The 15,548-nt window shown below is 39.3% G+C and overlaps 1 protein-coding gene across 6 annotated transcripts in view; it reads right to left on the bottom strand.

Moving 5' to 3' along the window:
- Nucleotides 1-15,548, bottom strand: part of ERBIN (erbb2 interacting protein) — a 139,139-nt gene that overhangs the window by 76,134 nt on the left and 47,457 nt on the right. For all 6 annotated transcript variants that reach the window (XM_075182722.1, XM_075182715.1, XM_075182696.1 and 3 more), the window contains one exon: nucleotides 12,156-12,209. The gene's annotated coding sequence lies outside the window, so the exon portion shown is untranslated. The remainder of the gene's footprint in view (nucleotides 1-12,155; nucleotides 12,210-15,548) is intronic.

Raw genomic sequence — 15,548 nt, forward strand, 5'->3', positions numbered from 1 at the left:
TGACCAATTGGAATGTACTTAAACAACTACATTAATTGCCCATTTCTACACATAAGTAAAAATATCAATATCCCTGATATTGCCTACCTCTCCCTCTTTCAGATCACATTTTCTGGAAAACTAGAAAACCAAAAAGTATGTAGGAATCCTGAAAACTGTGGCATGGAATCCATGAGCAAATCAGTAAGTGCAGATACGTCACTCTCTCCCTGCTACAAACGCCTGCGGACATCAGGCAGAGGATCGTCTGTGTACGGTCTATGCTTGCTGCTTCTCCAAGGTGACCAAGGACATGGCTGGAAACTGGGCACAAGCACGCAAAGAGATTGCTTGGAGATAACCAGCTCTAGACTTCCCCTGCTCATTTCAGGCCAGTGGTGTTAAAATGATTTAACTAGAAGCTAGCAGCACTTCAGTCTCAACTCAATGACCACGGACCCGCCACGGAAAACTAGACTATGAAGAAGAATTTACAGCCATTTGCTTCTGAAATCAAAAGATCACCAAGTAAATTCTATGTAACATAGCTCAATGTAACAACTAAACGAAAGGCTAAGTGTAATAATTATTAATAATAATTATATGCAGTATGGGCCACCACCGGCTGCTAACTTCAGGACCACACTAATATGCTTCACCAGAGAATCACAGAAGATGCAACGGACAAATGGAAACCTGAAAGATGTAGAATGTTCAGCTTTTTCAGATACTGCCAAACTTAAAGGATCACTTTACGGAATAAAACACTCTGTCCACTAAGGATGGAGGTAGGGGTGATAAATAATAATGAATTAACAGCGGCTTAACTTGCAATGAAGCTAAAATAGTTAAAAAAAGAAAAAGGAAAAAAGCCTATTGACAATGCTGACGAAAACAATAACAAATGTATGGATCTGTATTCAATCAAGCATATGTCAAATAAATAGATCTAATCCATAGTTTTATTTGAAGGGACAGCATTACACGCCCCCAGCACGTGAAAAAATGTTAGATCAGATACTGAAGATGGAGCTTGGTGCAACTTCAGCAATTTTTAAAAGGGGGGTTAATGTCAGAATGTTTCATAGACTGTCCAGATAGCTCAGTTTAATGAAGTATCAGGACTTTCGACTGTGGAGCAATCCTTGCTAAATTTCTCCAATGGATCATTCTCTTATCAGATGAGAGACGGCCACATTAAACATTAGTATAAATCTTACTGAAGAAATATTTCACTATTTTAAAATGTGCCTGTAAAACAGTGAAACCAGCCTATGACTACAGACAAAAAACAGGTCTGTGCATGTACATTTCTCTGTGAGAAATGATGATATCATAATAAAGTAATCAAAATAATAATAAGTCAAAGAAAACCATAACAGAGTAAAGATAAAATTATGGCTTTTGACTGCATAAAAGTAGAACATTCAGCTTCACCAGTGATGGGTAATCTGACAGACATCAGGGCCGAACATTACCCTTAATCTCGGTAATAAGCTAAAACAGTACATTTAATCAAAGAAAGACAGCTATATGTAATAACATATCAGCAGACATTCTAAGCAAGTGTTAGAAGCTACAACAAACAAATCTGACAGTAAAACAGGAAGAAGCTGTGGACCAGAGGAGAAGGCTTGGGGGGCCGTCTGTGATTTATATATTGTTTGTTTGTGAGCGCCGGACAAAAAACTTTCTTTTCTTTCCACCACTGAGCTACACAGTTGTGGCAGCAATTTTGTGGGCTGAACCAATTTTCAAGAGATTGCAGACTATCCATTCATTAGGACCTTGTGACATTGCTGAGGCATGTCTCATAGTATTACTAGCTCCTGGTGAATGGATTGGATGAACCAAAAACAGCCCACAAACTGTCTGCCTCCATTGAGAATAGGTCATCATCAGCTATTTATATAGCGCCACTAATTCCGCAGCGCTGTACAGAGAACTCACTCACATCAGTCCCTGCCCCATTGGGGCTTACAGTGTAAATTCCCTAACATACACACAGAGACTGAATAACGTTGGGTACACACTACACTGTTTTCGTCTAATAATCGGCTCAAACAGCCGACATACGACCTCTCGTTCAAAGGTCGGGTCAGTGTGTGTAGTGACACGATGGTCGAAAGTCTGCCCAAATGGACGATTATCGCCTCATTTGGTTGGTCGTACCGTTTAATGTTTTCGTTCCAATCTCGTTTCCGTTGTGTAGTGTGTATAAACCTCTGACCGATCCACAACAGTGAGTACGAAATTACAGTCATTTCTCACGACAACATGGCTGTAAAAAGTCGCTAAAGGGACGTCCGCTCTTCCCTTTATCGTCCTAAACAAGGCTAGTGTGTATGCAAGTCCATGGACCGAGCGATCGGACCATCGATCGCATGTAAAATCGCTCGGCATAAAAAGTTGGTCGAAATTTCTGTAGTGTGTACCCAGCTTGATAGAGACTAAGGTCAATTTAACAGCAGCCAATAAACCCAATACTCCACTTTAAGAAGCGGAGTATTGCAGAATAAGCTAGTCTCTGTTGGCAGCAAGAGACATGATCTGAGAAATACACACGTTAGGGAGAAGTAGCAAGATACGATTCAATTACTGTAATCAAGCTGACAATATTATAAAACCTATTACAAAAAATGTGCATCAAAGCTTGTTTCATGCAAATATTGACATCGTAAGGAAGAGACCGCACATCGGAGAATGAGAGTGGTCTGAGTGAAATTGCCACAAAAGTATATTTTCCTTCCTACAAATGTACAAGGTTGTCGGGTAAAGTAAACATTCTGCAGACTGTGAACCAGGTGGGCTGCTGGGAGAAATGCCCTGCCACTTTGGGTCACTAAAAATGATGCAAAATCAAAAAGTTAAAAACTTTGCTAATGTAAATTTTTAGAAAAGATAAAAGTTTCTTGTACTGATCTAAAGTAGGTATATTGCTATCTCTGCTTTTTCCCTGAGGACTGATATTTGAATTGCAACTGCTCCCTAAAGTAGAGAGGAATTGAGAGGCTATGTGATAGAAAATACCAGGAGAATATTTTTTGCTATTAAAGCAACCTGAATTGCATAGATAGATGAACAGGAAATAGGTTTTTGACTTGCAAGGTCAAGTGTGCTGACATAGATTGGTGACGAACATAGGAACAGCATCTGTATTCGTACTGTTCAAGTGATTCACTGCTGTGTAATGAGCCAAGGGTGAGCCCAGCCACAGGGAGCAGTCAGAGCTCTATCTTTCTTTTCCAGAGAGAAATGTGCAGAAGGTGTTTGGTAATACATCAAATTCCTCCTTGACACACCGAGATTACACAGGCTTGCAAATACGCAGGGGTCATTTGACACAAAATAATGGGAGCATCCCTAATCGTTTTTAAAAGTTGGCTGGTATTTTTGATGTAATACAGCAAAGGGTCATTTACGAACCTGCAGAAGTGATGTCATCTAGCCCTTTGTGTGGCTAAGAAGAAAGCTTAACATGAGGAGCTGGAGGTGATGGATGGGGTACAACCTTTTGTTTGTTCTTATGGGAGGAGCTGGGTGACCATGACATTCTTTTCTGAATGCAGAGTAGCCCGAGTAATGTCATTTATACTGCCACCAAAAACACAAATGAGATCATGTTAAAACACAAGATATTTAAATGAGCTTCATGAAGTGGACAGTACACATTTAGGGGGTATTCCTGGTTTAAAAGGGGTTCACAAAACCTTCTTGTCCTTGCAAAAAGTCTTGATCTTTACACCACTGAAGTGGTGGACAAGCATTTTCCAGTCTTACACCATCTAGGCGTGCTTTATACTGGTAAGCACGTGTGTGTGTGTGTGTGTGTGTGTTAGGGAATTTAGACTGTAAGCTCCAATATGGCGGGGACTGTTGCGAGCGAGTTCTCTGTACAGCGCTGCAGAATTAGTGGTGCTATATAGCTGATGATTATTTGTGTGTCTGCAAATAACAATAACTGAAATGTAAAATTGTGAGACATGGAAGATGGCCCCAATGTATACTTGCTCACTTTTTCCGTTATCCATCCGGGAGATATCAGAGTACGTTATAATACAACTGTGTCGTTACGCCGTGGGCGATTCACGTCAGGGAGGCCCCTATCTCACCCACTTCACTAGGATGTAGGACAACGGCCTGCTCACCCTGGAGTCTCCTGGAATTTCCGGGAGAGGGGGCAAGTATCTCCAAATGTCTCATTACTAACAATGAGTGCTTTAGGTGCAAAGTGGAAATGTTGCAATTAAAAAGATGGCTAAAAAGGGATACAGCAGGCAGGACTTAGACGTGATGTTTTTACTTTGCCAGCATACGTAGTTCTGTGAATGTCCGTAATCTTCTTAATGAGGACATGCTGTGTGACAAATATGTGCTGGATATCCATTTGTATTTCAGGTTCATAAATGATACCTATGGTACATACTCGCTGGCATCGTATAGGTGCTATTTTAATACTACAAATCAAATCTGCAAATGTGATTTTACTTGCATGTACAATAGCATCTTAGTGATTATTGTATCGTTTTAAATGCATAGAAATACAGTGAATGGACAGAAATGAAAAAGCAACACAAGTAATAGCTATGGATTAAGGCTATTTAGCGTCACATCTGTTTTGACAACTTAGAAACGCATGTAAAATGCAAAATTCAAACGCCAGTGGCTCTTTAACCTTTGACATTAGCGCTGCTGTTAGAAATATCTTCACAAATCAGAGAACAAAGTAGGGAAAACCGGGATTAAACCATGGTCTTCATTTTTATCTGACTGTTAACTGCTCAAGCTTTGCAGGAGGGCTTCAAAATAAAAAAATATGGACAGTGCTTCATGCTAGCCAGACTTGTCTATTTGTAAGTGTATGCACAAAGACCACGGTAACAATTAGACTTAAATAAGATACAGTTCGTGAAATTTGAGATGTAAAAGTATCTAGGAAAAATAGTTGGCCAAAAACAGTAGCAGCACTCAATGCCAGGCAGCTGCTGCAAAGGCTAATTTTGTCAGGCATAAAAGAAGACAGATGAATATGCAATCATTACTAGTCAGACTAAGTGAATAATGGGCACATTTTGATGAGGAGAACATAGAAGAACTTGAGGGTTGAGAGACCTGACAAATAGACAAATTAAATGTGTTTTCTTTAGAATAACAGAGCTTGGGTGTGACCCGATTAATAGGTATTCATATACACACACACACACACACACACACACACACACACACACACACACACACACACACGGTCAAAACTAAAGATTTGACTAACAAATATTTCATACCCAGGACTGCAGATTCCCATAGTAAATGCGGAAAAGATCGTTTCAACAGTGCCAGAGAAAGGTCTCCTTCATTGTAAAACGCGGGCAGGCTGTGGATTGCTTTTATTTTTATTTATGTTTTTATCATGCAAGTTGGAGATGGCAAATGTGTTAATTGAATTTAAAGGAAACATCTACCTTTGAGTTTTTATTTATTAAAAAAAATGTCAACAATGTCTTAATGTTTAATGGTTTGATAGATACTCCCTGCTGGTTATTGCTATCTGCAGACAAGATGGCAACATCACTGGGTCGATATTGGCAAGATTGAAACGTACCGCGTGAAAAGCTACTTGCACTTTACATTTCAAACCTGCTGATGTTCGAACAATGTTACAGCATTGGAGATGGGCATGTCCACACAGTGTGCCTGTCTAGAAAACAATGAAGGTTACAGAATTTCATCACAATTTTCTATACGTTCCATGCAGAGTTCTAGAGTTCTGCTGTAGAGCTATGGACAGCGTGCAAAGCACTTGAGCAGCATTTTATGCAGTCTGGCACCTGGCTTCAGGTAATGGTGGGTGGAAGCCCCCTATTTGAAAAAATCCACTAAACATGAGCTATTGGGGGTGCGTGCAGACTAGAGTTAAGAAACACTATTTAAAAGGAATGGACATTTCTAAGCACACTACACCCAATGTAATAAATAAAAAGCTTCAAAAGTGGCCTTTGCAATAAAGTCCAGATGCATGCACTTCTCTTAGCTGTTCTTCTGCAAATCATTATCTCCTTTTCAAAATCTCTCTGGAGGTTACAAAATATGGCTGCCAGGCAGAGGTTCACAGCTCTCAGCTTATGGGAAGGTCAGGGAATAGGACGAGGAGGAAGGGGTGGATTTTACAGAACACAGAGCGGATAGATCTCAGCCTGTCACGGTGAATTATATTCTAAAAATGCACACCTATTTTTAAAATGGAAATGCAGCTTTAAAAAAGAGTGAAGGGGCTGGTCTTACAGTGGTAGTAGGCTTTGACGCGACCATCGTTTTCACCTTGCGTTTATTCAACAGTCACCAATGCACAAAGACCAGGAAATGGTTGTGCACCATGAAGTGCCCATATAACGAAACAGTGTAAGACCATAGATTTTGTGGCGAACCCTTATTTTACCCACCAATATTTATCTAGCGTTTCTGCTGTAGTTCTCATTTTACTTTCATTATGGTTTCCTACTGTTGTCATTCAATACGGTAGCAGTCAAAATTCCAATTGAGAGAATGCGGGCTCTTAACGTGCCGACATGAAAATGACGACAGGCTAAATGTCGACACTTATAATATGCAGACATGTTTACAATGTCTACATTAAAAGAACAACGCCGCCAGATCCGAAGGCTATACCCCGGACCCGGCGGCATTTTTTTTAAAAAAATTTTTTAATGTCATCACTGTGATTGGGGACATTGTCAATGCCACCAAATCACACCGGACAACATTGTAGACCTGCTGTATATTGTATAAGTCTCGGCATTTAGCCTGCCAACATTTTCTTTGAAAAAGCAAAATAGGTGGCACCACAGCACAAACACGAGATACCAGCAGCCACCTATGTACAAACTCTGATCCACCAATGAGTTAAAATACTAGAGATACAAAAAACATATACATAGGACCGGCTCTAATAATAGATGCAAAGAGATATAACCGTATGGATCAACAGCTTCTATGGGTTCAAAGTCATCATCATTTATTTATATAGCACCACTAATTCCGCAGCGCTGTACAGAGAACTCCCTCACATCAGCCCCTGCCCCATTGGAGCTTACAGTCTAAATTCCCTAATATAGACACACACTCACACATAGAGAGGGAGACAGACAGAGACTAGGGTCAATTTTGATAGCAATCAATTAACCTACCAGTATGTTTTTGTAGTGTGGGAGGAAACCGGAGCACCCGGAGGAAACCCACGCAAACACAGGAAGAACATACAAACTCCACACAGATAAGGCCATGGTCAGGAATCAAACTCATGACCCCAGTGCTGTGAGGCAGAAGTGCTAACCACTAGGCCACTGCGGTCTCTATTGGATATTTCTTCTATAAACCAAGCCCAATGAGGAAAGCGAAAAAGTCACTAGAAACCGCCATACAGTGATGGTAAGAATACTGATCAAGCCTTGACAAAGATCTCAGTATTGAAACGCATTGGCTGGGGTGCACACCCGAATCAGGATAGCTCTTTTCCCGAAGTCTGTGTCAGTGGAGTTAGCCGGCTCTCCATCTGTAATACCTAGACTCTGCATACCATCTGCTCTAGGGTAAGAGTCCACCCAGCACGGGATGAGCAGAATTTTTTTTTTCTATTTTTTGCATGTTTTAGTAGATCTTTTTTTTATTAGTGTCATTATGCTGGATGTGTAAGAATAAACCCTTTTTATATAAGGATTACGTACTGCGAGTGCTTGCTTTTATATATGCATGCATGCATGGATCCATGTTATCCAGCGAACAGCATTAAGAAGGAGGAGATTGATAATAAGGAAACTCTATACTACATGCCAGTGATTGCAAATAACTCTTGTAAGTGCATACCCTAAGGGGGTCATTATGGAAGGAATCACCTGGTGATGTGAGGCGTTGCATGTTAAGACACACGAGGGATGGAGTTTGGTGAATACATGCTGTGCATATATCAGTCTGCATTAGGATATATCCCCTGTGATCTCTCTTTTTTTTCTTATATACCATCACGGAAACATATGAGAAGGAGAATTGACTTGTCATCATCTCCTGTTGTCGTCATCATCTGATCAGCATTCTAACCATCGCTGTATGACTGTTTCTGGTGACTTTTTCGCTGCCGACATTTTCATGTCAGCAGGTTAAGTGCCGGCATTCTCTCAATCGGAATTTACATACCCTAGCCATTCAATAAAGAAGAAGTAGGGTGCAAGTAGAGACCACAGCCTTCATTCAGTTACGGTTTCTTTACAATATTTTTGCATTTACATTTTAAAATATCAGTAGAGGAAAAAATGCAGCACGCTAGATACTACTGTCAAATTTACTCCATCGCACATTGAATACTATGCAATTCATATAACATTTCATTTATGTGCAATGCATTTCAAGTGGTCATAATTAATCATATCAGCCACTGTGAGAAATGGTTTCTTTTTTCTTAAAAAGTATCATCATCATCTTCTATTTATATAGCGCCACTAATTCCGCAGCGCTGTACAGAGAACTCATTTACATCAGTCCCTGCCCCATTGGAGCTTACAATCTAAATCCCCTAACACACACACACACACACACACACACACACACACACAGATTGAGAGAGACCAAGGGCAATTTAATAGCAGCTAATTAACCTACCAGTATGTTTTTGGATTGTGGGAGGAAATCGGAGCACCCGGAGGAAACAAACACGGGGAGAACATACAAACTCCACACAGATAAGGCCATGGTTGAGAATCAAAATCATGACACCAGTGCTGTGAGACAGAAGTGCTAACCACTTAGCCACCGTGCTGCTCACATAATTGTTTACTTATAGCAAAACAATGGAATAAAATCTTCACGGATAAGAATTTTACCTTATTAAAACGGAGGGCAATACATTACCACAATCTGATTGTTACACAACCCACACATCCAGTTGCACTATCCCTGTCTTATATAGGAAGAGATAGTTATTCCAGACATTTGCTGCAGATTGTGCACTGGCTGCCTTCAGACTCAAACGCAGGATTAAAGACATGGAGATAAAGCACTGATCAATAAATACATCACTTAACACAACTGAACATTCAGTCATAGCTCTGGCATGCGATAAAACACTGGAGATGCAGCATACGAGGAAGAGGGGTCTCATTCACAAAAGTAGGTATATTTTAGGGACACCATCATTAAATGATGTCATGTAAATGTAGGTTTAAACAGAATACGTCAAATTCATATTACATTCATATGACAAAGCAAGACTAGCTGCTCCTTTAGAAATACAGTGGACTTACCCATGAAGTATTCACAAATCAATAGATCAGATAACTGTCATATTGAAGCATTGATTATATATATATATTTCTCAGTGCAGACCATGCATATAATGAGGTGCCCTTGATGCTGGGATGCAGGCTTCAATGTTTTGATCAAAATATGAACCAATACCTCATGTTTTCATTTTGCTAGACATACACAGATATGCAGTTTAAAGGATAAGCGCTGACAACTGTCTTTTTGTTTTGTATACATATATGGGCATTTATATTGCTATGTAGCTGGGACAATATATAATATGGGATATACCAAGGGCAGGTTTATTTCTTTTCTGGTTTTGTCTCAAAATATTGCCTTATGTTGTCATAGCAGCTGTCCATTAAGCCTATTTAAGGCTCATTTGGGTGTGACTTACAAGCCAGCCCTTGCTAGATGTAAGCCCCTATACCTGGGAGGTGAGTGCATCTGATTTTTAACTGTATTTTAATGCTGTTTAAAGCATATAGGTCAGTGCAGGACCTGCATATGAGGTGCCCTTGACGCTGGGATGCAGGTTTACATGTTTTGATCAAAATATGAACTAATACCTCATGTTTTCATTGTGCTAGATACACACAGATATGGAGTATTAAGGATAAGCGCTAACAACAACTGTCTTTTTGGTGTGTGTGTGTGTGTGTGTGTATATATATATTATATATATATATATATATATATATATATATATATATATATATATATATATATATATATAGTTATATATATATATATATAGTATCTTTTCACAACAGTGTCCCTTTAAAGAACAAAAAGGTACACTGTATTCAAAGAAAGCATGAATAAAGATATTTAATAGAGTAAAATCCAGCTGAGGGAAAAGGTACAGTTACCTCAATTTTTTATAATTTTACCCCAATTAGCTGGTTTAAATCATCACTTTTAAGTATTTACAACAGAATAAGGATTTCAGCGATAATGAAATGTTCTGTATTGCATTTTATTTAGAAAGAGCAGCCATCCCTTGTTCCCCCAGCAATTTAATGCTATACTCGGGCTAGATGGGTCAATCAATGGCTCATTCATCGTCTGTGACGCATGTGCTGGATCAGAGGCTGGAACTGCTGATGTTGGTGTTTCTAATGTTATCCAGACATTGCTCAGATCACATACATTTCCTCGGGTTTATTGCAATATTTAATTGTGTTTTCAACTTGTTATTTGTTCCTCACACCTGTAAACTGACAATAACTACCATCTGCTTTGATATTGGTATGCATATACCAATATCGAAACATCAGTAAGAGGAATAAATATAATATAATAAATATAATGCACAATTTAAACATCCATTTCCTAACTAAGATAAACATATTTACTATCTACAAACTAGAGATGTTCACTGACCCATTTGTTTTGGTTTTGGATCTAGATCAACTTCAGTGTTTTGGCTTTGGCAAAACCACCCTTGTGTGTTTTGGATCCCTATTTTTTCCTAAAATCCCTATTTTTTTCTAAGATCACATAATTTGGCTCTTTTTTTTATTCCTACATTATTATTAACCTCAATAACATTAATTTCCAGTCAATTTTTGTCAAGTGACAAGAACACCGCTACCCCTGTTTCTGTGTGAGCTATGGCGCTGGATCTCCTGCGGAGGGAGGTACTTATGGAATCAAAAACCTGTGAGATCTAACAACGTAAAGATGATGTTTTGCCTCGATTCAGATCCGAGGATGCGCGAAAGTACCGAGCCAGATCGCGGGCCTACTCGGATTCCCTAAGTTCGGGTGGGTTCGGTTTTCAGAAAACCGAGCCCGAGCATCTCTACTACAAACACGTGTAAGACAAACATGGATAACAATAAATGCCTATAGATATTCAAAAAGACAAAACACAAACTTTTTACTATATTATTCTATTTTTGTACCATAATGTTCTATTTTTTTCCACTCACTTTCTCCTTTTGTAACATAATGCAGCCTGCGGCTCTCTACCTGTTGTGGAACTATAAGCCACACCAAGATTGCTATGTCCTGTGATTAAACGTATGCATGTTAACCATAACACCTCAAAATTAACTACGCCGACAGAGGCAGAGGGGGCCCCAACACAGAGCCGACAGAGGCAGAGAGGGCCCCAACACAGAGCCGACAGAGGCAGAGAGGGCCCCAACACAGAGCCGACAGAGGCAGAGAGGGCCCCAACACAGACTGCAGAGAGACAGAACCAACCCAAGCATAGAGACAGAGAGAGATCTGAAAGAGGCAGAGACACACAGACATAGACAGAAGCAATAGAGATGGAAAGAGACAGACAAATGCAAAAGAGGCAGAGACAGGCAGATAAAGAAAGACAGATATCAGAGAAAAGGTTACCTGATTGTACAGTACTGCAGATTATGTTGGCATTATAAAAACATGTCTTTTTACACAGAATGAACCTACATTTTAAGGAACCAAAAGGATATAGACTTCTCTCCTGAGATGAAAACCTATATCTGTATTTAATTGTGCATAGTCATGTACCAGTGTATTGGCTGCTGTTAATACTACTGTAAAGTACTGGTATGAACTGAAGTCTAAAACAACTAGATAAATATACATTAATGACCTTGTGTGCTTTAACTAGCAATGCAATGCAAACCACAACATTACACCTAATAAGTCCCTGAAAGAGAGACATCATGTCATAATTTTGCACAGACTCAGCACAGCACTGTGGGTTTTGCAGCACAATAGGGAGAGCTTGTGACTGCCAGGTTTGGCTCTGCTCCCTGATGGAACATATTGAACAGTTGAAGCTTCCACATTGTGGAAGTCACTGTGAGCAAAACATTTCGGATAATGGTGCAAAGCAGAAAAGAATGCCAACAAGTCCACATGGAATCTGTTCATTATGCACTCACCTCTCAGTTTTTTGCTCCCTGCTGTTTCCTCCCTGAGCTTGCAGAGCCAACATTCTGAGGAGACAAATAAAGACAGTTGGAACGTTACTGTTTGCTTCTGCCATCAGCTTCACAGTGCTAAGATAAAACCACACTGGCTGTTAAACAAGGAAGGAGGACACGAGTAACAGTCTTTCAACTTCCGTTTCAGAGTCAAAGCTGCAGTTTTAGCATTTTCATGTACGAACGGGTGAAGAAAAAGCAAAACAAAAAACAAAAATGTGGTGTATTTGTTGCACAATATAGTTACAAATTATCAGCTTTTATAATAAGATCATGATATCAATACAGTTATCATAGTGGTCCTGTCACCAGATCCTACAATATATTATTTTTTGTTGGTGCACAATATAGTAAATAAAATAAAAGGGAGGGTTCAACACGGAGAGAGAGCATTTTTGCTGAGCCCTCTCCCAAGCAGGCTAGTGCCATGAGGTATAGAGGAAGCTAGTGCAGGAGAGAGAACAGCAAGCCTGCACTGCAGAAAGTCAGAGGGACTTGTTTGCCTGACACTCTGGGTACCCAAACGGTTTTATTTTAGTTTTCTGAATGTTTGTTCAGCCTCAATCTTCCTTTTAATAAGTCACAAGCTGCAAAAACTACAATGCTTGAGCTCAGCAGTGTTTTACTCACACTAGTAAAAACACCTAACGAATGATGGACTTTGTTACAATCGTCAAGACTGAGCAAAAAGTTATTAATCACCAATGTGGGCTGGTAAACCAGTCTAACCCTAGAGCATAGCGCAATCTAACAGCTCAGCTTGGAAGGCTCCATAGCCAGGCTCACTCTGAGATACCTCACGGCTCTCCTTCCCCGGAGACAGAACAGAGCATATACAAATAATAGAGCATTCTGAGGGAACCCAGGTTTTCTGCTTTCGTATTGCACAAAGCAATGTCTAGTAAAGCAAAAAAGAGTGAAACAGGCCAAGTCCACTCTATATGACATACTTCTATATGAAACATAATTTGGATGAAATATACCAGTGAATGCATTTTCTTAACTGCAAAGCTGTAATGTTTCTACCTACTGGTGTAAATGCTAAAAACAAGCAATAGTCTACATAGTAATGGATTTAAATTTGTTGCATATTTTTCGAGTTGTCATTATTCAGCAGTAGTACAGAAAGTATGACCCTGACACAACAGGCACAGAACGTATTCATTGCTATGGATAAAACTTAAAGAAGCCTAAATAAAATCTAATAGGTTTCGCAAAACTTCTGCACATTGTACAGAAGATAACATGTGATCTGTAAAGAGGTTTCTTGCACTTCACATTTAGTAGTAGCCCAACAAAAACCTCTTCCTGTTCTCAGACAAACATGCAGTTCTCCGCTTTACACACAATGCATGTTTTTCTCTCTTTATGTTTATAGAAACAAACCACTAAATCTTAAATTTGTACCAACATAAACACTACTGCTGTCTAATTATCACGTTTATTCTAAACTAAACCGGCAATACATTTAACAATGAGGAATTTAATGCACAATTCACATGTTAATAACCATATGAAAAGTGCATTAAACTAGTGCCAATAGAGCCATATTTTAAGATTATAACATTTATTTTTAATGCCTTCTCTCATGCATTAACGCACCCTACCAGAACATTTGATTGTATTAGCAAGAACGTAATACATGAAAAACGCATAACTAAAGTGCATCTAAAGTGCACATTATATTAAATGCGTTTTATCCACTTTCCCAGCACATATACGTGAGTATGACCGTTGGGAATCATATCATCCTATATTAGCAAGCCAAGCTGTTTGCAGAACACGCCTGCTGCCAGAACCACACTACAATAAGGCTGCACTTTATTTTATTGCACACTTCTGTCTAATCGTAATAAAGTAATTTAACCCCTAAACCCCCAACTGCAGGCTCACAATTGTGGGACCCCAGCCGTCTAGCAGATAGCCACCTTGGCGGTATAACTAGCACTTCGCCTAGGCTGACAGCAGTAGAATTTGGACGTAAACTGCACTGAATGGCTGTCAGCACAGCTGATTACAGGCTGTAGAGCTTTGTACACACAGTCAACTCTGTTGCCAACCTCTTGATGTCCGCTTTCAAATTTCTCACAACTTTCAGCCTGGGAGTATTGTTTCATACATCGCATGTGTATCCTACAGTCAAGTACCAGGAACCCGCAGAAGTTTAGACAGTAGATTGGAGGATCATACGGACATTATTGGGAAATGAAAAACCTAGAATACAACAAGAGCCCAGGAATATTATTTAGATACTTATCGATAACCAATGTAAAAACTAACCATTCAAAAGCAGAACTACCAGTAAAGAACATAAAAAGGTCACATTATACTTTTAAAAGGCAAATAGTAACAAAGAATTATAATGAAAAAATTTCAGCACACAAAGGCTTACTCGTTAACCTATAATACTGACGTAGGCAGGAACACTATGATAAAGCCCAAAAAAGTTCCTTATATCTGCATGGTCATAAAATTCCAATATCTCCAGGCAGAAGATTAAACTGAACTGTATTCACACTAAATTAATCATTATGAAACCAATGTTAGAATTTTTATTCAGGAAATTCTCCGAGCCTAAGAAGAAATAATCAGAAAAATCAGCACTCTGCAACACCATTCTTAACGTAAGAACGTTAACTTTAAGCAATAAAAAGCAGAAAGTGACCATTCAAAAATCACATCCTACATTCAGGTATTAATGAGAAGTGCCAATGACACATCCATTGGTAATGTTTAGGGAAGGAGAAAGCCACAGACGGAGAATTAGATACTGGAATGATGGGAGCCAAACTGATTACGATTTTATTGTCCAAGGTACTCTATGTGAAACAAAATTCCTACTGTTCATCCAAATTTGTTTCGAAACGAGTAAGCCTTTAAACTAAAATCTAACAAGACAATTTTCAAGCCCATGCCTCCTTTCTTCTAAGCTTCAATGCTAGCCACAGAGATCTGTTGTACACCACAACAATACCAAACACTGCAATCCTACAGAAGTGCCTGGATGACATGTGCATTCCTTCTATCTACACTAGTTTGAGTGACACAGGTCAGTCAGCACCATGGGCTGCTATGGTTGGAGTTACGCCCTTGATTCTGCCACTTCCACGAATTGTTGCTGTGGACCACTAACTAATAATCCTCTACATTTTGTATTAATACTACTAAATCCACCCTCTTTACAGGAGGATCAAAAATAAATGGGATAAAACCAACACAAAAATATGCAAGACCAAGATGACTACCTATAGCATTCTTCTAAAGCAGCTTTGGCTGGAATAATATTGTTTGACAGTAGATTAGAAGAATTCAGCCCATGTCATGTCTGCCTGCGCTGAACAAGCTGGAGGC

Source organism: Mixophyes fleayi, chromosome 1, assembly GCF_038048845.1.
Source record: "Mixophyes fleayi isolate aMixFle1 chromosome 1, aMixFle1.hap1, whole genome shotgun sequence".
NCBI classification, from domain to species: Eukaryota; Metazoa; Chordata; class Amphibia; order Anura; family Limnodynastidae; genus Mixophyes; species Mixophyes fleayi.